Source organism: Triplophysa dalaica, chromosome 19 (genome assembly GCF_015846415.1).
Source record: "Triplophysa dalaica isolate WHDGS20190420 chromosome 19, ASM1584641v1, whole genome shotgun sequence".
Lineage (NCBI taxonomy): Eukaryota > Metazoa > Chordata > Actinopteri > Cypriniformes > Nemacheilidae > Triplophysa > Triplophysa dalaica.
This window is the reverse complement of record NC_079560.1, coordinates 18199807-18222884: the sequence shown is the minus strand read 5'-3', so window position 1 is coordinate 18222884 and position 23078 is coordinate 18199807. Positions and strand designations below refer to the sequence as shown.

General features: G+C 43.5%; 1 protein-coding gene across 3 annotated transcripts in view; it reads right to left on the bottom strand.

The window, feature by feature from the left end:
- LOC130407891 (gamma-aminobutyric acid receptor subunit beta-2) overlaps positions 1 to 23078 on the bottom strand; it is a 100222-nt gene that overhangs the window by 75195 nt on the left and 1949 nt on the right. Inside the window, exon 1 of one of the 3 annotated variants that reach the window (XM_056731212.1) lies at positions 10768 to 10794. The exons of the other annotated variants lie outside the window; for them this stretch is intronic. The gene's annotated coding sequence lies outside the window, so the exon portion shown is untranslated. Of the gene's footprint in view, positions 1 to 10767; positions 10795 to 23078 lie in introns of those variants that run through there. 3 annotated transcript variants of the gene reach the window in all.

The following is a 23078-nucleotide window of genomic DNA, read 5'->3' as shown; positions in this document are numbered from 1 at the left end:
CGTACCGCACCCAAATAAGCTGGACTGCACGAGGGTGGAGTCGCCACTCTCCGCAGGGAGTGTACTGTCGAGAGAGCGCGTCGGCTGTCTCGTTCAGTACGCCTGGGATGTAGGTGGCACGCAGGGAGCGGGTCACCTGCTGACTCCACAGGAGGAGGCGTCGGGCAAGTTGTGATAGTTGCCGTGAGCGCACGCCACCCTGGCGATTGATGTACGCTACGGCTGTGGTACTGTCCAGGCGAACCAGTACGTGCTGACCTTGCACTAGAGGCCGGAGCCTTCTCAGTGCAAGCAGTACAGTCCACAACTCTAGGCAATTGATGTGCCAGCGCAGTTGGGGGCCCGTCCACGCCCCGCTACCGCGTGCCCGTTGCACACTGCACCCCAACCCTGCAGCGAGGCGTCCGTCGTCACCACCCAGCTCGGAGAAAGGTCATGGAAGACCAAGGGGTTAGGGTGCTTCGACATACAGGCGTTACCACCATACGCCTGCTGCCGGTGTGCCACGCCGTCCTCGGAACTCGACTCTGTAGCCAGTGTTGGAGCGGTCTCATGTGCATCAATCCGAGGGGTGTTATAGCCCCGGAAGATGCCATGTGTCCCAGGAGCCTCTGAAATAGTTTCAGGGGGACCGCCGATTGCTTGAACTGGTCCAAGCAATCCAAGACTGACTGGGCGCGTGCTGCGGACAGCTGCGCCGACATGGTGACAGAGTTGAGTTCCATACCGAGAAAGAGGATCGTCTGCACTGGGGAGAGTTTGCTCTTTTCTCGGTTGACCTGAAGGCCCAATCGGTCTAGGTGCCGGAGCACCATGTCCCTCTGTGTACACAACAGATCTCGCGAGTGCGCCAAGATAAGCCAGTCGTCGAGATAGTTGAGTATTCGCACACCTCTCTCCCGGAGAGGAGCGAGGGCGGCCTCCACGATCTTCGTGAAGACTCGTGGAGACAGGGACAGACCGAAGGGGAGGACTTTGTACTGATATGCTCGACCCTCGAAAGCGAACCGTAGGAACGGTCAGTGTCGAGGAAGAATCGAGACATGAAAGTAAGCGTCCTTCAGGTCGATTGCCACGAACCAATCCTGACACCTGATAGATGTCAGGATACGCTTCTGGGTTAGCATCTTGAAGGGCAGCTTGTGAAGGTGCCTGTTCAGGATACGTAGGTCCAGAATAGGGCGCAACCCTCCGTCTTTCTTGGGAACGATGAAAACCGGGCTGTAAAACCCGCTAAACATCTCGGCTAGTGGGACGGACTCGATCGCCTGTTTCGCCAGGAGGGTGGATACCTCTGCCCGAAGCACGGAGGCGTCTCTGCCTCTGAGAGAGGGGGAGATGATGCCCCGGAACTTGGGAGGGGCCCTGGCGAACTGGATCGAGTAGCCGAGACGGACCGTCCGCATTAGCCACCGAGACAGTGTGGGCAACCTTAGCCAAGCTCCCAGGGACTGTGACAGGGGGACCAAGGGGACGGCCTGTTTCACCATTCCCACGGAGGGTGGTTCGTTGGCGGGTGGAGTCAACCGTGTGTCGCCGGGGCTTCCCCGGAGGGATGGTTGGCTCCACCTGTTTTCCTGCCTGGCGGGACAACGGCACGCACTGTCGGGTCGAGAGTGGTGGCAGCTGTCGGATGTGTGCGGCCTCACACCTCGCCAGGGTGTGAGGTCGGATCGCCGAGCACAGTCCGGGGGAGTGTGCGAACGGCTGGGGTGAACGCGCGGGGGAAACAACTCTCTTTGTGAGCAAGTGGGCGCCAGGCCCTGATAAGGGCCCGGCTTTGGAAACGAGGCAGGATTCGTCCCATACCGACCTGTCAGAGGTGGAACTGTGACGGTCGGGCCAGATGTTGCTTTCCCCGGCGTCTTCTCGTCAGGGGCGCTTCCTGGAAGGCTGCTGGCGAGGAGGGGGCCTAGCCTTCGGAGTCCTCTTCCGGGGTGCAGCCTGGGGGTGCGCCTTAACCGGTGTCGGGTTCGAAGAGGCCCTGGGCTGTCGGGGAGCAGGAGGTGCGCGGGAAGTCGAAGGCCGGGGGGCCGTCGATTCACGGCGCGGTAGAATGTGGCTTATCGCCTCAGTCTGCTCCTTGACCGCCGAGAACTGCTGTGCGAAGCTCTCGACGGTGTCCCCGAACAGCCCACCCTGCGAGATGGGTGCGTCGAGAAAGCGTACTTTGTCGGCGTCACTCATACTCGCAAGGTTAAGCCAGAGGTGTCTCTCCTGGACCACCAGAGTGGACATCGTCCGACCCAGGGCCCGCGCCGTCACCTTAGTCGCCCTTAGAGCGAGGTCAGTGGCGGCGCGGAGTTCCTGCATGACCTCCGGGTCGGCCCTACCCTCGTGGAGTTCTCTCAACGCCTTGGCCTGATGGACCTGCAGGATGGCCATGGCGTGGAGAGAGGAGGCAGCCTGGCCCGCAGCACTGTAAGCCTTCGCCACCAGAGAAGCAGAAGTCTTACAGGCTTTGGACGGGAGACGAGGTCGGGTCCTCCAGGTGGCAGCCGTTTGCGGGCATAGGTGCACAGCAATGGCACGCTCCACCTGGGGGACTTCGACGTAGCCCCTGGCTGCCCCACCATCGAGGGAGGTGAGGGAGGCGGAGCTGGTCTGCGAGGAACGAGCCGTGAGAGGGGCGCTCCAGGTCTGACACAGCTCCTCATGCACCTCCGGGAAAAATGGAACCGGGGGTGGGCGTGGCTTGACACCACGTTCCGACCCCAGGAACCAAGTATCCAACCGCGAGCGTTGGGGTAGAGGCAATGGCGTACATTGCAGCCCAATGCTGGCGGCAGCCCGGGTTAGCATGACCGACATCTCGACTTCTGCTTCCTCCTGAGCTCTACCCCCCGGGGGGGGGAGTTCGGAATCTTCATTGTCGGATGTCGGCATCTCTCCCTCCGATGCTGCGATCGACATCTCATCCGCTCTGCGATCCGTTGCCGAATGCGCAGAGGAGGATCCAGACAGTGTGCCACCGCTGGGTGGGGAATGGCCAAAAGAGCGTGCTGGGGTGCGAACGGCCCGTGAGCGCTTGGCTGGCGGGTTTGCGTCCGCAGAAGTCCCCAAATCACTAATGCCGCTAACCGGTCCGGAGATCTGGGTTTTAGCCACAGATGTCACGGCCCGGGTAGCAGACGAAATGTTGGCTGGTTCCTGTAGGAAGACAGCCAACCGTGACCGCAACTTTTGCATGACGATCTGCCCGCAGTGCGGGCAAGATGCGTCACTGAACGCTGCCTCGGCGTGCTGGACGCCCAGACACCTAATACAGCGCTCGTGTCCATCCCCCTCCTCGATGAGGGTACCGCACCCAAGAGAACAGCGGGACATGCCACGCTGTAGAGTTGTTAGTCCTGAAAAGGACTTTTGTAGAAATTAGCTCTGACACCACTGGAGCCGCCGAGACACCCAGGGGAAGATCGCTGCAGGAGGGACGATCCGCTGGGACAGGTCTTAGATCCGGCAGTGTAGTTGTAGAAGAAAGAACTTCAGTTTTTGTACTCATGAGTCGATGGCTCTGAAGAACAAAAGGTGTGAATGCTGCACGCCGGCTTCCTTTTATACCGGATATCCGGGGGCGGAGCCCGGCATGCAAATTTCATTCGCCAAATTTCATTGGCCTTTTCTATAGTAGTCAAAGTTGATAGGTTCTCAGGAGCGAACCCCATCTGTCGTTCTCGACACAACGTCGAGAGACCGACAGAAAGGGAACTGCTGATTTGCACTTGCCTACTCTTACAGTATGCTTCATTGCGTTTCTTAATGTATGTTTCATTACTTTTTATCATTATATGTTGCTTGTATCTTTCCTGTAGCTCAGTTGTAAGAGCATGGCACTAACAATGCCAAGGTCATGGGTTCGATCCAAGAGGATTGCACATAATTAGAAACAAATAATAGGATAATGCAATGTAAGTTGCTTTGGATAAAAGTGTCTGACAAATGCATAAAATGCATGTAAATTTATCTTGTTAATCAGCTTTGTTAATGTTAAACTGTTTATTGTTTATTCATGTTTGTTTATTGTACATGATCAGGAATCACTTCAGATTTGTTTACCTGAATTCATTAGAATCACCTTTATGATGAAAGGAAGTGCCTTTTGCAGATTCAACAAGTTGAGACCTACATACGTGTACATAATCAAACAGACATTTTCATTAAAAAAAATGTTCAGTGGAAAAATGTCATATAAATCTGGGATGGTACAATAAATGTACTTACAATAGGTGCGTGATTAATGTATTCTTAATATTTCGTAAAATGGAAACTCATAACATCACTAGATTTAAATATGACAACAGCAAAGTAGTTGGGTTTTAGTCTGGGCCAAACGCAGGTTTTCGTATAACTACTTCTAAAGATCTGTATTTCCGCACATACTCACTTGTTGCAGTTCACATGTCGCATGTAAAAACATGTGCCAAGCTCTCTTCTCTTCTTTTTCTATTTTTTACAAAACATATGCCTTGCTTTTCTGCATTAATGAAAATAATGAATCAATGATAAACATTGTGCAATAAATAAACATTGTGCAATTATGCATTAAATCAAGAAGACACTATGAGTTACACTACAGTTTTTTAACTGCTGATATTTTTGCCAATAACGCACACAATACTATAGATTTTCAAAAATGCATTGTGTATTGTAACGTTTCTTTCAGAATGCCTCAAGAGGAATTCAAGACTTTTAAAGTTTTAAAATGTATGAAAATACAGACAAAATAAAAGCCATCTCATTTTAAAATGCATGATAACATTTATGCTCCAGCACTGACTCTTCAAACCTACAGGGTCTTGAAACTTGACCTATGCACATTAAAAAGAAAATGCACTTTCTTGTTGAGAAAGACCAAAACATTTATCATCTCAGTATGTTTAGCTGATAAACTGGTTGTCATGGTTTCACCTCTCCTGGTCAGGTCTTTCTTGGTTTAGAGGTGAAATCATACAGAATCCTTTGTTTCATGTGGGGAGAGATGTTTTTTGACCTTGTGGTCTTCCATACTCTCCCCGAGTTGCGTCATCGTTCCTACCCTCCCGTTTCCAAGTTTGTGTTAATTAGCTTACCTTGATTGTTTATCCCTTGCACCTGTTCCCTCTTGGTTTCTCTCCCTATAAGAGTCCTCATGTTTCATTGTCCTGTGCGTGTTCATTGTAAGTCTTACCTTGCCCGTGTCTTACCTTGCCCGTGTCTTACCTTGCCCGTGTCTTACCTTGCCCGTGTCTTACCTTGCCCGTGTCTTACCTTGCCCGTGTCTTACCTTGCCCGTGTCTTACCTTGCCCGTGTCTTACCTTGCCCGTGTCTTACCTTGCCCGTGTCTTACCTTGCCCGTGTCTTACCTTGCCCGTGTCTTACCTTGCCCGTGTCTTACCTTGCCTGGTTGAAGTCACCAGTTTTCCTTGTACCCATGTTCCTGTTTCCGGTTACCCTGAGTTCTAGTAAGTGTTAGTTTAGTTTTGTATCAAGTGTTTGTGTTCTTAGTTTAGTAAGTCAGTGTCCTTGTCTTTATTTATATATATATTACCCTGAATTGTTTTCCCCCTCGTGGGTTTTGTTTTGCCTCTTTGTGTTTTGTAAAATAAATTATCTGTTAACCCCGTCATTCCTGAGTCCTGCCTGCAATTGGGTTCTCCCTGCATTGTCTTCCTTGCGGTTCATGACAGAATGAACGCGCCAAAGTCGAACCCAGCAGGCATAGAAGCGAGACGAGCAAGTCAGGCCCGTCGCCTATGTCTTGTTCGTCAGGGACCACCGGACTCGGGACCACCGGACTCGGGACCACCGGACTAGGGACCACCGGACTCGGGACCACCGGACTCGGGACCACCGGACCTGTCTGGTGGTCGGCAGAAGGAAGGAGGTGAAGGGCTCTGCTTGATCCGGGTTGGATCCGAGTCCGGTGGTCCCGAGTCCGGTGGTCCCAATTCCGGTGGTCCCGAGTCCGGTGGTCCCGAGTCCGGTGGTCCCGAGTCCGGTGGTCCCGAGTCCCAAATATTTTTTGGGGGGGCGCCGTGGGGATGTGACGGTCCGAGCGGCCAGCCCGGCCGCGGATTCTCCCCAGCAACCGGCACCAAGCCCGGCCCAGCAGCCGGGGTCAAGCCCTGTCCAGCCGGCCCAGCAGCCGGCGTCAAGCCCTGTCCTGCCGGCCCAGCAGCCGGCGTCAAGCCCTGTCCTGCCGGCCCGGCCCAGCAGCCGGCGTCAAGCCCTGTCCTGCCGGCCTTCCGACTGGCGCCAAGCCCTGTCAAGCCCCCTGGGGCTCCGCGCTCTGGCGCGACCCCCAGGGCTAGGACTTCCCCTCCAAGCCCTGCCCCATCTGGACTTCCCCCTGTTTTTTCTTGTTTGCCTCCACCCCCCCTCCCTTGTTTGTTATTTTTATTGAGTCACCCCAATCCCCTGTTTATTCTTGCCTGTCTGCCCTTGATCTTGTTTTCCATGTTTTGATTGGTCTTGTCTATGTCCCAGTCTGCCTTGTTTTGTTCGTGCCTTTGAGGAGCATCAGGTTGCTGCTCCTTAAGGCGGGGGTTCTGTCATGGTTTCACCTCTCCTGGTCAGGTATTTCTTGGTTTAGAGGTGGAATCAAACAGAATCCTTTGTTTCATGTGGGGAGAGATGTTTTTTGATCTTGTGGTCTTCCATACTCTCCCCGAGTCGCGTCATCGTTCCTATCCTCCTGTTTCCTAGTTTGTGTTAATTAGCTTACCTTGATTGTTTATCCCTTGCACCTGCTCCCTCTTGGTTTCTCTCCCTATAAGAGTCCTCATGTTTCATTGTCCTGTGCGCGTTCATTGTAAGTGTTACCTTGCCCGTGTCTTACCTTGCCTGGTTGAAGTCACCAGTTTCCTTGTACCCTTGTTCCTGTTTCCGGTTACCCTGAGTTCTAGTAAGTGTTAGTTTAGTTTTGTATCAAGTGTTTGTGTTCTTAGTTTAGTAAGTCAGTGTCCTTGTCTTTATTTATATATATATTACCCTGTATTGTTTTCCCCCTCGTGGGTTTTGTTTTGCCTCTTTGTGTTTTGTAAAATAAATTATCTGTTAACCCCGTCATTCCTGAGTCCTGCCTGCAATTGGGTTCTCCCTGCATTGTCTTCCTTGCAGTTCATGACACTGGTATTTCTATTCCCCTTTAAAACCCACCAAAAACAAATCTAAGGCTGATGACTGCTTTCGTGAGAATTAAATGTGTTAAGACTACCAGAATGATGAAAATATCATCATAAGGATTAGGAAAACAACCTTTTTTAAGTAAATGTGTGCCGACAGGCGTGTGTGAAAAGATCAATGGAGTACTGTGTTTCACACTTTACTATGTGTAATCTGCTAAAAATAATCTTGGACAGAGGCAAAAAATAAAGTTTAGAATATTTTTTTGTCATTCAATATCTTTACTGTCCATCTCCTATAAAGTGTGGGACAAATAGCACATTTACATTTTTATATTTTGGGTCAATGGTTTGCTCAGACCGTTTGATGCTTATCTGGGCAGTTCTGGACAGCACTGCGCATTGCTGTCAATGGAATTTAATGTGATAATTGTTCATGCAAGTGGGACAGGGAGCTTTGGTGGGGTATAGGGGGAGGTGTTAAAACTGACTGATTTAGGAAAAAATATTTAATGGTGATAACGTCTCGGTTGTGTCGAGCCGACCGATGGGTTTCGCCCTTGAGAACCTATCAACTCTGACTACTATAGAAGAGGTCAATGAAATTTGGCTAATGACATTTGCATGCCGGTCTCCGCCCCCGGATATCCGGTATAAAAGGAAGACGGCATGCAGCATTTACCTTTTGTTCTGAAGAGCCTGAGAGCCTCTCACGACTACATAACAGGACGATACGTGTTGTGGCATAAGGGACACAATGTCTTGTCCCCTCCATCAGGGAACTGAGGTTACAGACGTTACCGAGACGTTCCCTTTCTGTCGGTCTCTCGACATTGTGTCGAGCCGACAGATGGGGTTCCTATGGAAAACGGCACAACGTTGTATTGTGTCACAATCTCTAGGGAAGCGACGGTAGCAGGCCTGGGAATGTCAGCACGAGGCTTTAGCAAAACTGTAACCTTCCAGTGTGATGGTCAGGGGGTCCCAGTGCTTTCTTGGAGAAAGATGGGTACACCCTGACCGGTGACCTTTCACGGACTATTGCCTTAGCTCTCTACTGACGAGAGGCCGCCTGGATCGGGTTTACACCAGGTGAGCGCAACTTCCTTAATTAGGGATGCGCTGCAGAGGCCATTTCCTATCCGGGGGGAGGAATACAGTGGATATACTGTAGATATGGTCTCGCCCTCAGGGGAGATCGCATGGAACATGCAGACTGAGTAGTTAACCGCCAGGTGGAGGTCCACCTGGGGGAGGTCATGGGTTACAAGGAGTGGGAACCATCTCATGAGGATACATCAGAAGGAACAGCCCACGGAGGGGGTGTTACAGACGTCCTGTAGCACGAGGTCCAGTTAGAGCTTTCTGTGATAGTTCATATGTTCTCCCGGCCTTAGGGGGAAGGCTGCTCTGCCCAGCCGACCCCCAGTGGGTGCTTGCTTTGTGATGGATGGAATTCCTGTTCTTAACCATGTGGTTGGGTAAGAAGGGAGGTGGATGGGATGCCTGTTCTTGACCATGTGGTTGGGTATTTTGTCACATCAATTACTAGAAAAATCAGCGATGAAATGAGCCTATTATGCTAAAAGCTAGCCAAGCATCATTCTCCACACAAATCCCCCTGGTGCATTAGATCATTAAAAAGCTTACAGAAAATCTAAGTCATACAAAAATACTGTATGCGCTGGCTCATTAGTAAAGACTCCAAGACCTGTGAAGTGTATGGTGCAGGTGCACGTAGGCCAGGTCCATTTTTGCTAGTTTAACAATGGTCCAAAAGGGTTGTACCTATTCTCTTAATGAGTCTTGCGTGTGTTTTCAGCATAACATGCCATATTCCAATCATACTCTCATCTCCAATTAAGAGCCGGTTGCTCTTGCACCATGGCAGATTCGCTATTAACATAGTTGAATTTGGAAGAGCAAAGACTAAACACTTCTTCGGAGAGAAAACGCATCTGCTTGTACGCAAGGATAAAAGGGCGGCAGCAGACCATCTACAGGACAGGCCATATTTTTAATCTTCATGTACACAATAATAATCTGTTACATTGTAATCCTTTCATTTTTAATATTGAGCATGTTTGTGTGCTGCTGCACATCCCATTGTGTGTGTAATAAGAAGAGTGTACATGTATTATGCACCCGCCTATAGGCTCATATGCCTAATGCGTCCCTTAATTAAATTAAAATATACTGTGCTATTTAATTTAAACCAGATTTTGGTCGGTCAATAGCGAAAACGAATTTGCTAAAAAAAACAACGTGGCATTGGACATGAAAATGATAACTGCGTCGGGTGTATGACAGGGCCCATTGTCTCCTTAATCCATAAGAGGCTGCAGCAAAATGGCCAAATTCAAACCAAATCAAGCACCGCATTTTTGAAATTTCAATTAAAATAATAGAGATAAAATGAAAACAATGTTTGTTTAACGTATGCTTTTATCCAAAACGACTTTGGATATTTTTGTGTTTAATGTTTAATGGACTAGTGCTTTTTTGAGCATACATTCAGTACGAGTAAAATACTCAAGAACTGTTAAAATCAGATACTTTAAACTTTTTCTCACTTGTAATTGAGTAATTTTTGCTGCAAGTTATATACAGACATGCACTGTAGTTTAAAGCATTGTGTATCAGATCGCAGTGGTCCGTTGCATCTTCTGCCAGAGGAAAACTAAGCCATGAAAATTAAGTTCAGCAATACATTTTAGGTAATGTGCACCATCACCTCATTTGCATAATATCTCTCAGGGAGTTGGCTGCTGAAACAATGCAGACAGTGCATGCAAGTGAACAATGCTATCAGCAGTGAAAATTCATGTATTCCCCTCTGGGGCTTCAAGCTGCCATGTCTAAGAAATCATGCAAACAAGCCTCCCCAATAGAAATCCGTCCAGAATCATAATCAATTTCCCTCAAGTGACCGTGTGATCTGAGTAAGGCAATGATGTTTAATAATCCACATCTGTCTATCATTCTGGGTTTAATCCACCGGGCTGCGACGGATTGTACAATTAACGAATGGAATCTGTAAAACAGGTGGAAGATTAGCATAGCATAACAAGCAGCACGCCACAATATGCTATCAATCCCACAGTAGACCTCATTTTAAAAAAAAGCCAGAGTCTATGAGCTGCTGATGGTTGCACAGCAAACTCATCTTTCACTGTCAGCAAAACACAGGCATGCGCTGCCAAACGATACACCATTTCCGGAGCTTATTTCTGCAACCCTTGGCCTGAATTGTGGAAACGCTGAGAGCTTATTGACTGACAAGCGGTGGCTGCATCATTTGGTAATAAGGTCTCATAAAGTCTTGTAAGTCCATTTGTGATTGTCATTACGTTACTGAGGCATCTGTCACTAGTTTGTACGACAAGGAACAAACAGCAAAGAAGAGCTATGATTCAGCATTTACTTAACATGTCCCAATGGGTTAAAACTTTTCCAGCAAGACCAAAACTGGTAAAGTACTTCCCCAGGTTCTTGAATACAAATTAGGTCTTTAATACAACCATTTTACATGTCCTGAATAAGTCATTTACGATGGTATACTGTGCAAAGGTAAATATTTGTCACCCAGTAAAGATATTTTTTCCGAAGCATATTATGAAAACAATTCAACATAAAATTTAAAAGTAGAGTAGTTTTGCTTACCGTGTCACAGAAGTGAAGCTGTTTTTTGGAAGATGGAGGCCACCCAACTATCTAGAAATCAGCTAACATTTTCCAGAACACCCTCTTAAGCATGAAAAGACAATCATGTCAAGATGATACAAATTTTCAACCCGAGCAAAATGAATGGCAGTTATCCATTTGGCAACCTGTGTTGTGCTAGTCTAGTCTAGTCTCCTGTAGTTATGTCAAGTGTTTTGATTAGTTTAGTTAGTATTTGTTCTCGCGACTGTTCTGGTCCACTTTATGTCATGTTATTTTACCCCCTCGTGGGTTTTGTTTTCACTGTTATTAAAAGTTTTGTTAACCCCCTGTCTGCACTTGGGTCCTCTGTCTCCTCACCTCACCCATGATTCATGACAATCATTAAACTAATCAAGGTTGATATGGAATATAGAATGTAATAAGTAACTAAATACTTTTTCTGTTTTCTTTGTGGAGACAGGCAGTCAGACCTGTACTAAAAATCAGTTGTTTTTAAAGTCCCTGTGAACTGGATGTTGCGATCATTTTTAATTCTGTATTCTGAAGCGAATTTAAAAAAAAAATAGTGGCTTTCGTTTTTCACTGGAAATTGATTGAATTTATAAATACAGCTGTTTTTTTTTAAATGGAACTAGGAGCAGACTGACAGTTGAAGGGGAGGAGTTAACGGATGCTCCCCCCATGCCAAGTCTGTCTTGCGTCATTTGAGATGAATAGTCAGTAGAAGGCGGAAGTGCATTTTCAGATTTTAACTGAAGATTATGTGGGCACATCAATATAAAAGAGAAGGTGGTTGTTGGGTCGCAAGAACCAGGATTAATCATAGCTGTTTTAAACAATCTTGATATCCTTTTCATAGCTTGTTAAAGTCCTCGTGAACTGGAAGTTACGATCGATTTTACTTCCGTATTTTGAAGCATTTCCAAGTGGAAAGGAATGAGTTGAATGATGAAAATAGTGGCCGTTCGTCTTTCTCTGCAAGTTGATTGAATGTATAAAAAAAGCAGGAAAAAAGTGCATTTTCAGATTTTAACTAAAAGATTTTGAGGGTACACATTTTTTATGTTAAACTATTTAAAATAATATATTTCATATATTTCATGAAAAAAGGACTCTGGGGCTCCACTGGGACTTTAGTAATGAATTAGAATAATTCTGTCACTATTTGTAACTGTACCATGCATAAGAAGCCACAGTCTTTATAAATCGGACAGGCTTTTCAACATTTCCTGCAAATTGCGTAGAGTAAAAAGTCAACCATTTTAAATCTTTAATTAAAAATCACGGACATGGTTTGGAAGGCGTCCTAATTTCACAGCTGAAAATCCATGAGTGCTTTCAGATGCTGATGATCAAAGAGCTCTCGAGACGGGGGAGTAGAGAGAGGAAGAGGAAGTGATAGAAATTTAAAACATAATGGTAAGAGAGAAATATGTTTCTCAAATGACAATTGAGAGTGGTGACGAAGATTTACATTGAATAATTACATTTCTCACGTTTTTACTTTGATTTTAATATTTAACTATTATAGCATATGATACTTTTTGGTTAACACTTTAGTTTACAGGGTCAGAATTAAATATAGAACATGTTACATGTACATATAACAAAAAATTATGCAGTAAAATTACAATCATCCAATCCTTAAACTAACCTTATATCAAGTACGTCAATTAAAATTAGTTATTAATTTAGTTGCAAAAAGGACACATTAAAATAAATGTAATTGAATTCATCTGAAATCCCGTATGTATATATATGTTTTTTCAAACACTGCATACAAATTGCCTCTAACAATTGCTGGTCAATTTGGTCATTCTACAGTTGTGTTCAAAATTATTCAACCCCCAATGCTGTAAATGGTTTTAGGGAATTTAGTGTGCATTTGTAATTGTATTCAGAATGAAATCCTACAAGGACTTCTTAAAGAACCATATGCAACTAAAATGACATCAATTTGTTTTTGTAATACAGTAGTAAATGTTTCTTTTGTGAATTCTTCATTGACATAATTATTCAACCCCTTAAAGACTACCACTCTGAAGAACAGAGGTTCAATGAAGTGTTTTCAATCAGGTATTGAAAACACCTGTGGATATCAGGGAGCAGCAATAAAGCCTAATAAGCACCAATTAGGCAGCTTTAAAATGACCACAGAAGTTTTGGGATAGTGTTCTGTGGACTGATGAAACAAAATTAGAACTGTTTGGGCCCATGGATCAACGTTATGTTTGGAGGAGGAAGAACAAGGCCTATGAAGAAAAGAACACCTTGCCTACTGTGAAGCATGGCGGGGGTCAATCATGCTTTGGGGCTGTTTTGCTTCTGCAGGTACTGGGAAGCTTCAGCGTGTGCAAGGTACCATGAATTCTCTTCAGTACCAGGAGATATTGGATGACAATGTGATGCAGTCCGTCACAAACCTGAGGCTTGGAAGACGTTGGACCTTTCAACAGGACAATGATCCCAAGCATACCTTCAAGTCCACTAGAGCATGGTTGCAGATTAAAGGCTGGAACATTTTGAAGTGGCCATCGCAGTCACCAGACTTAAATCCGATTGAGAACCTCAGGTGGGACTTAAAGAAAGCAGTTGCAGTGCGCAAGCCTAAGAATGTGACCGAACTGGAGGCTTTTGCCCATGATGAATGGGCGAAGATACCCGTAGATCGCTGCAAGACACTTGTGTCAAGCTATGCTTCACGTTTAAAAGCTGTTATAACTGTAAAAGGATGTTGTACTTGGTACTAAGATTGAATGTCACTTGGGGGTTGAATAAAACTGATAATGATGTGAGCTCAGAAAAGACATTTGTGGTTATTTCATTATAAATGTTATGTTATATTTGTCTGACCTACACGTGTCTCTTTGATTTAATTGTAAGCAGGATGACTGAATGCTCATAATCAATGTCAAACCGACCAAAACAATCAATTTCAGTGGGGGTTGAATAATTTTGAACACAACTGTAGTTTTTGGAAAAACGCCTTTGTGAATTTTAGCCATTAAGTGTTTATATTGTTTCCTAATGAGTGGATGTTTTTGTTAGCTTTCTCTAATCTATCAAACAATGTCAATTTTAAATTGTGTGAGCACAATAAGGTTTATGAAACAGAGGCATGTAATCAATGCTCATATCTAGTCTTGTATACAATGACAAAAGTATTGATCAAATTCTGAGAGAAAGTTATATTCTGCTATTGCATTGATGTACTGACCAAATAGAATTAACCACAAGACAATATTCTGCTCTGTCCATCTCTAAACGAATAGCATCTCATCTTAATACTATAAAACGTTGCACAAGCACTTCTGATAAGTTTCTTTCATGGATGTAAATGTGAAAGAACTCTCTTACATAATATGGATCACAACTTAACTTACAAAAATCAATATTATGTTAACACATAACAGCTCTCCAAGGCAAAGATTGTTTGCGTGCTGAACATAAAAGATGTTGCAGGGTTGACTGTTGAGATCTAAATCAGCAGGTAAAACTTCAATATGAAAATGGCCACTAGGTGGCGACTTATGAAAGTGAAACGGGGTAGTCAAGTTGTCAGTGTTGTCAGATTAAGCGCTTTTCCACCATCGCGCTGAATCGTTCTAAACACATTCTGAAACGGTTACAGTTATGTTTCCACGTGAGCCTGGTTCGACACGACAAGATTACAAACTGCTCTCGGCTCGAAATTCTCAGCACGGTTATAGCGAAGAGCCGTTGTAGCTCAGTCTCCTGTGTTTTACCGAGGCAGCGCGTGACGCGTTTGTGTTTACATTCTAAAAAAATCCATTATCAGCCCTGCGATGGAAAATGAAACCATTTACGTACCGGCTGGCATGGATCGGCACGGAGTGGAACGAATAAGCAAGGACAACGATTCGGCGCAATGGTGGAAAAGTGCTCAGTGTCTTTTATTTAGTCTTTTAAATGTATTCACAGTGCTCATGGTTTAAAAATTACAGCATAGGACTTGAGGGTCTTGATCATGGGCTTAAAATAACAGAATTTGCTGTGTCAATTTGCTACAGTAAACAAGCACATGTTTACATAAAAAACTATATAAAATACCGCAGTGCATTCTCGGTGAGTTGCTTTATAAAAGTCTCTCTGTTTCATTCTCACGGACGCCCTGCTTCGTTATTTCTCACAAATAACTTCACTGAAGAAGCACAGGGCAATTTTAAAAGAAGTGATGGTTTGGAAGTAGTAACGGTGGTTTTCTTAACTGTATGCTGGGCTGGAATTGGTGGCGGAAGAAAGTAGTCCCCAGTTCCTTTAAAACATGGCGGGTTTTAAAGACACTCCGATGTTGTTTCTGATTTATCTACACACTTGTTGTATAAATGCTATATCGCTGTCGCAGTCATGTGATAGGGACTATATCATCTGCTGTGATTGCCTCTGGCACTCACCCTGTACCCTCGGGCCTAATCACAGCTATGCTGATATAGCCCTACTCAAGTGATATTGCATTTAAAGAACAGCCTTTCGTAATTATTACTTTTTATTGCTTAATTGTGTCAACTTGTGGTATAAATAATGGTAACAGAGATTAATAAAATTCAAAATTATATTATAACCATGAGCATACTTTTATAATTTTTTTGTACATTTTCATGTGTTTGTGCTGCAAAAAAACGAACATTTGGCATTCAAAATATAACACTTTTTTTCACACACACACCTCCTCATATCGATGTCTGTGATTGCATGTGAGGAAACGAAACCAGATCTATTTTCAATACAATAATGAATAATTACCATACGGTAATACAGTGCTATTGTGTACTGTATGTGTGATGGCAGGGGCAGACTGGGACTTAAAAGTGATCCATTTAGAATTGAAATGCTTTTTTATTTTAACGTGACTAACCTTGGACCTCGATAATAGAAGCAAAAAATTCCAAAAAAGAAATTAAAGCTGCACGCAGCGATGTGCGAGCCCTCGCGCAAGTGGCAACGCAACCCTGTGCTACCACCACTCGTTGGCCTCAGGAACAACGAAGGGTAGGCAATATGCATATAGAGAGTTAACAATAGAAACACTGTCCATTATTTTTACATACCAGATTTCCTGCTACCAGTTCGTGGCGCAATACAGCAGGTTAATACTGACTTATTTAACACCTCTTTCGGGGCATGACTCTTACCCAACATGTTACGTTTGGAGCAGACTGGGCAATGGTCTCATTCACCAAGCATGCGTACGCACAGATGTGTGCGTGAAACCGGCAAATAAACGTTAAAGATCAAGGTCTAAACCATTAAGCATCACAAAAAAATAAACGTGAGACTAGCCAAATATGATGTTAACCTTAATAAAGCTCTGGGAGTAGTTTGTTAAAGTATGACACCTGGAATTGGCAAAAGCTACACAGAACATGCAAATTACTTCCCAGTGGGTTTAGAGCATGGGTCAAAGAGATTTCTTTCTTGGTATTGAGACCATTGACAATTAAGTGCCACCGCAACCCGATTGCGTAAGGAAAAAAGTAAATGGTAGGTGATAAAATGAATGCAGGAGAATTATAGTAGGAATCATTATTTATTCCCTTCCCTTTTACCAGGTGTTGGCGCTATTACTATTAGTCCAACTGACATGGATATGTACACTGGCCAAATATGATGCTGACCTGTTTGAGTCTCTATGAGCAGTTAAAACAGTTTAAAACATGGCATTTCCTGTGTCCTGCAGGTGGCGCTATATATGTATCTGAATATTACCATGTAAAGAAAAAAGTAAATAATAGGTGTTAAAATAAATGCAGGCGAATAATAGTATGATTTGTTATTTATTTATACGTGCCCTATTTCCTGTTGGCAGCTGGTGGCGCTATGACTATAAGTGAACACTGACATGGATATGTGTTCATTCCAGGACTAAGAAAACATAAGAATGAGGCTGGTCGGATATTGTGTGCCTGAGTTACTATAGCTTCTTGTTTCATGGCTTAACATAAAACTTTGTCAGCCAGCTAGGACACGCCTCTCAACAAAATGTGAGGATCTTTCATTGTATCATCACAAAGGTCTTAAAATCACACTGGCTATACTGGCCAAATATGATGCTGACGTGTTTGAATCTCTGTTTGGCCACCAGGGTCACGTGTTTGGCCACCAGGGTCACGTTTTCCCATGAAGAGTCAGGATTTTCTCAATTTAGCTCAATTTTAAATCTTTAGGAGGAGTTTGTTAAAGTACGATGCCTGGAAATCGAGACAAATTTTCAAATTGCACAGGAAATAAAAAATAACTGACTTCCTGTTGGGTTAAGAGATATGCTCCAGAGACTTTTCTTAATGATTTGGGGTGTTCCTTGAGCTTACCAATTTTGGTGCATGCAAATTTTGCATAGATGTCTGGGCAGTTCTTGGTGGCGCTAGCGAGCCATTTTGCCACGCCTAATTTTAAAATCCCTTTTTTAATTTGGCAATTTAAAGAGTGTTAAAAATATATATTTAAATAAAATATTAAAACTAGTGAAGGAACTGACACATTTAATTGATATAATTTAATTTCCATTTTGCACTTAATGTTGCACATATGTTTTTCAAAATGTATATTTAACTACACAATTGCATTGCCATTTTGCATATTGCATTTCAAATTGAATATAGCAACCAATATGCTTCCATACTGTACTGCAATGCTAAATATGTCAAGTTTAGGGGATGCTTTGTGTTGCTTTGCGAATAGCTCTTTGTCCAATGCTAACTGTTGCTGCTACCACAGATTACAGTTTTCCAACATCAAAGCTCAGAGTGTCAAACCGCTCTCTGACTAGCAGTGGATTATTACAAACAAGCATAAAGGTGTCTTTTTTAATAATCCAAAACAAGCAGGTAATTATCCTTTGTAATAATCCAGACAAGCATGTAAATGTCCTTTGTAATAATCTAAACAAGCAGGTTAGCGTTCTTTGTAATAATCCAAAGGACACTTGCCTGTTTGCTTGGAACTATTATTTGTGGAACATTTGTATGCCTTGCCAAGAACGGAGTAAAGACCCTTTTATTTACTTCTACATTCTGAGAGGGTCAAGGTTGTTCATATCATCTCCCTTTTGAGAAGTTGTACACTGAACTGGGCCTCGACCAAGTGGAGACAGAAGTCCTGCTCTACCCTCAATGAGTTCACAGACGCCCTCTAACAGGTCTTTGATCACCCAATCAGTGGTCGTGAGGCAACAAGGAGGCTCTGAGATCTGTCAAGGATCCCAAACCATGGCCGACTATGTTATTGAGTTTCGTATGCTTTCCTCCGAGAGCAAGTGGGATTCAGAGGCACTTCTCTCAACCTTCTATCATGGTCTATCCGAAGAGGTCTAGGATGAACTGGCCAGTAGAGACTGGGGATCTGACCAAAACCAGCTCATCAGCTTGGCTATTCACATCGTTTCCAGAATTCGGGAGAGGAGAAGAGAACGCGGCATCCCTCAAGTCACACCAGTAATCTTACTCCCGGATGTCTCCCAAAATGTTTTTCCCCCAAATTTACAGATGAAGGAGGAACTGATGCAGTTGGCTAGGACCTCCGTATCACTAAAAGAGAGAGACGACTGAAAGGGGTCAGTGCTTCTGTTGTGGAGAATCTGATCATGTACGCTCTTCCTTCCTAGACTATTGTGGACTCAATAAGATGACAATTAAGAATTGTAACCCCCTTCCACTTATGTCATCAGCATTTAAACTGCTTCAAAAGGCCATTTTGTTCCAAAACCTACGCAGTGCATAAAATCTGGTTCGAGTAAAGTAGGGAGACGAATGGGGGACGGCCATCAGTACCTCAAATGGATACTGGGAAAACCAGGTGATGCCTTTCGGGTTGACGAATGCACAGATAGCGTTTCAGGGCTTCATTAACAATGTGTTGAGAGAGATGTTGAACCATTTTGTATTCGTCTATCTAGATGACATACTATTCTTCTCCAACTCATTAAAGGAACACATTCTGCATGTTCGACAGGTTTTGCAGGGACTACTGAAGAATCAACTCTTTGTGAAACTTGAGAAATGTGAGTTCCATGAGCCCCACGTCTCCTTTCTAGGTATTGTTATTTCCCAAGATGGCATCCAGATGGAGACAAAAATAGTATAAGCTATCATCGATTGGCCTCTACCAAAGACCTAGAAACGGGTACAGAGATTTCGTGCATTTACCAATTTTTATAGGAAGTTCATTCGCAGCTTCAGCACGATTTCTTCACCCATTTGTCCCCTCACATAGGGACCCTTCACTAAGATCCACTGGACAGAAGAGGCACTCAAAACTTTTGACAGGTTGAAGAGACCTTTCAGACCCTGAAGAACCGTTCATCATAGAAGTGGACGCATCCGAAGGAGGAGTCTGAGCAGTACTCTCTCAGAGGTTGGTAACAGATAACAGAGTTCAGCCATGTTCATTCTATTCCAGAAGCCTGTCCCTGGAACAAAGGAACTGTGATGGAGGCAATCACAACTCCTGGCGGTAAAACCTGCTCTTGAAGAGTGGCGTCACTGGCTCGAGGGAGCCAATCACCCTTTGATTGTCTGAATGGACCACAAAAATGTATTATATTTACAGCAAGCTAAGAGCCTCAATCCCCAGGAAAGTTAGGTGGTCCCGTTATTTTACTCAATTAAATTTTTTAATAATTTTAAAGCAGTATCAAATGAACACAGAGGGTGGCGCACTGTCACAACAGTTTGATTGCTCTCAGAAGGACCCTTCTCCAGAATTGAAAATTCCCAGAGAACACATCTTGGAACCGGTCCGCCATTCCATTGAGGAATCTGTACAAGAGGCTTTACGGGAACAAACACCTCCGATGGGGTCCCACCTGAACGCCTGTCTGTTCCCAAGGACACAAGAGCCGAGGTCTTTCAATGGGGACATGCCTCTCCCCTGGCAGCCATTCAGGAGCAGAAAGAACTTTTGAATTCATTCAGGGACTGTTTTGATGGCCAGAGATGTAAAGAGAAGTCCTGAGGAGAGATCCTGGGTACCAGCCCGACACATCCTGGACCCAGACGCTAGGCCATCAGGAGTCAGCCGTAAAAGAGGATCTCCTTTCACACTGCGCTCTGGCCAGCAGAGGGAGCCATAGAGAGCAGGAGGCTCCACAGCGCTCCACTGAAAAGCTGCTGATTAGCGGACATTTAGATCACCTGTGTGACATTTCGTGTGTTTGTATTTAAAGCCAGTTTTCAGTAAACTCTTTCCTCAGTCTTGATATTCTTTATGTATAGCAGGCTACAGGCTACAGGCTACAGGCTACAGGCTACAGGCTACAGGCTACAGGCTACAGGCTACAGGCTACAGGCTACAGGCTACAGGCTACAGGCTACAGGCTACAGGCTACAGGCTACAGGCTACAGGCTACAGGCTACAGGCTACGTTCTTGTTCTTGTTCTTTTTGTGGAATAACTGCATGAATTATTACAAAGGACACTTACCTGCTTGTTTGGATTATTACAAAGGATACTTACTGCTTGTTTGGATTATTACAAAGGATATTTACCTGCTTGTTTGGATTATTACAAAGGATATTTACCTGCTTGTTTGTAATAATCCAAACAAGCAGGTATTCGTCTTCTGCAATAATCCAAAGGACACTTCCCTATTTACTTGAAACTGTTATTTATGGAACATTTGTATGCCTTGCGAAGAACTGAGTAAAGACCCCTGTTATCTTTCCTGTAGCTCAGTGGTAAGAGCACGCAAGGTTGTGGGTTCGATCCCAGGGGATTGCAAATACCTATGTAAAATGTATAGGATAAAGCAATGTAAGTCACTTTGGATAAAAGCGTCTGCCAAATGAATAAATGTAAATGTATTTACATCTACCTTGTCTCATGTGCTTATCTGCACCTTGAGTCCACAACACTTCTTCTATTTAGTACTGTATGTCTTAACTTTTCCACATTACGTACTGGGTTTAGGACCCGGTTGTGACACAGAGTTTACCATAAAAAAATCCATTTGAAATAAATCAAATTTAATGAGTCTGTAGAGTCAGGAGAGTTGAGAGCAATGTTGCATTACATACCAAACTGTAAAGCTAGCATAAAGTGCTCAAGTTTCCCAGCTTTCTCTTGTCTGAGAATGTAATTCCCCCAAAAGAAAATGTTCTCAACATTCTGTTCTACGGCAGTCCGCCACACACAGATCATATCTCTCTAACACCTTCTTTGCAAACACACAAAGGAATGGCCACGCCAGGCAAGCTTTCTTCAGATATTAAACATACATTAGGATACTGATGGGATACGTTATATGACCATATCCAGTTATTGTTCAGTGCAGAGAGGCAAATAACCAAACACATCTAGTTCAACAATGTCTATAAGCACAAACTCAGCTGTTTTTCTACAAGTTAAAAGCTAAAGTCAGGAAATTGTTTCAGCAAATGGAAACTTTAGGTTCAAACCATAATGAATGTATTTCCTAATCCTTTTAAACTATGCTGAATTTATTGCAAACAGAGTGTACTGAGTACTCATCAATGAATGTCAAGAGGTAATACAATTTTGAGATAAGCCTGGGAGATCAAGACTGGCAGCTGAAAGTTGCACGCTTTGCTTTTACATCTCAGGTTATTCAATTTTTTTTCACTCAAATAATATAGCACACAATTTTATCTGGTGTTAGGTTTCTAAGTAGATAGACCTACTAGATGACACCTGTTATGGATAGTACATTTTCTCGTGTTTTACCATCAGCAATATAAAAAGGTTTAAGTGCAACCATAATGTGTTCACTCTGGCCTCAGTGGGGTTCATAACTTTGTTTGCATGGTTCTTGCTCTGTTTTATTATTTTCATATGTGTTTTATATTATCTTGTGTGCCTTTTAGTCTTCAGCAGTAGCAACTACTTAGGGACTGAACAGAAATATTTAGTATATTTTTGTAAACTTGAACCCATAAAATAAAGCATTTACTTTAGGTATATTAGGTTATCCCTAAAATAGTAGAATATTTACATTTCTGCTTATATCTCTCCTTATTCACATCTCAACATGCATTAATGCTGACATGCCTATTAAATAAACTCATTAACTTTAGGTATATTTGATTTAAAAAAACATATAACAATATCAAATAGAAGAATAACTTTGGAAATGTTACACCTTTGTCTTTGTGATTTGTGATGTTACGATGAGTTAGCTGAGTAGGGCAATACAAACCAGTAAACAATACAATGATTTGCATTTTCAGAAGGAAATCCTAGTGCTTTCTTGGAACCTCAGGGTTTAGTTCTGTGTAAATTAAATTCAGCATCAGAGTGGTTTGCCTTGATCCTTACCACGTCATGAGTTGTATTGGCTGTAATGTCATTGAAGTTGGTTTAATTTTGAATGCTACAGATTCAGTTGGTGCATGTCATCTACAGAAAGTTATCTACAAAATAATGTTTGGCCAATTTATGGTTTATTTTACATTTTTTACTTACTTAAAACTCAAATGATAAGAAAATATCTTTAGAAGAAAGAATCTTCTATAGCGGAAAATCAAGAAAAACATTTCTGAATTTAAAGGCACTTAAAACATCAAGATCTATAAGGGTTACTGTAAGCCTTAAAACTGTGACACCATTCATTTACACACTGTTTGTATTCTTTTGTGTTTTGGTAATTCATGCTCACCCAAGGCACTCTTACTAGTGTGACCTTTCCCCAACCACACCCCTGCTGGCCTCCAAGAAAATGGCATGTTGGTAGTGTCATGAAGCCTTTACAAGTCAATGTCAGACAGTCATATTGCTTGCAGCCATGCCTGACCTATAGAACCTAACACCTCCTGCGGGCTGATGTAGAGATCTTTGATGATGGAAACATGTGACCATGTACCTGAAAAGAATAGAATGACCAGTAGGTCTTTAATGTGAAGCAGAAAACCTATTGCGTGCAGCGCTGCTCCAGTTAAGAGCCAGTCTCATATAATGTAACTTCATATATAATTTAATGCAGCGGAAGCCAGTCCTGAGAGCTCTATGGAAAAATAGGTAACTGTATTGTAAGGAAATGTTTGCTGTGCTAACAAGATCTACAAGACTTAGAGGCTACATTTCAAAATTCTAGTTCGAACTTTGATTTAAACTATTTACACATGGTTCATGGGAAAATCATGCAGGCGAAATATTTTTTAACATATCCTTTTACATACTTTAATATTGGTTGGTATATGTCCGAATAGCATAGTTTTGGAAACAAAACTCAAGACACACCCATGTTTAAAATAAGGGCCGAAGTGTATACAAAATCCATTCATTATTATGAATTAAACATAAAAATAGTTATAAATAAATTTTCCCATTTTGACCTGG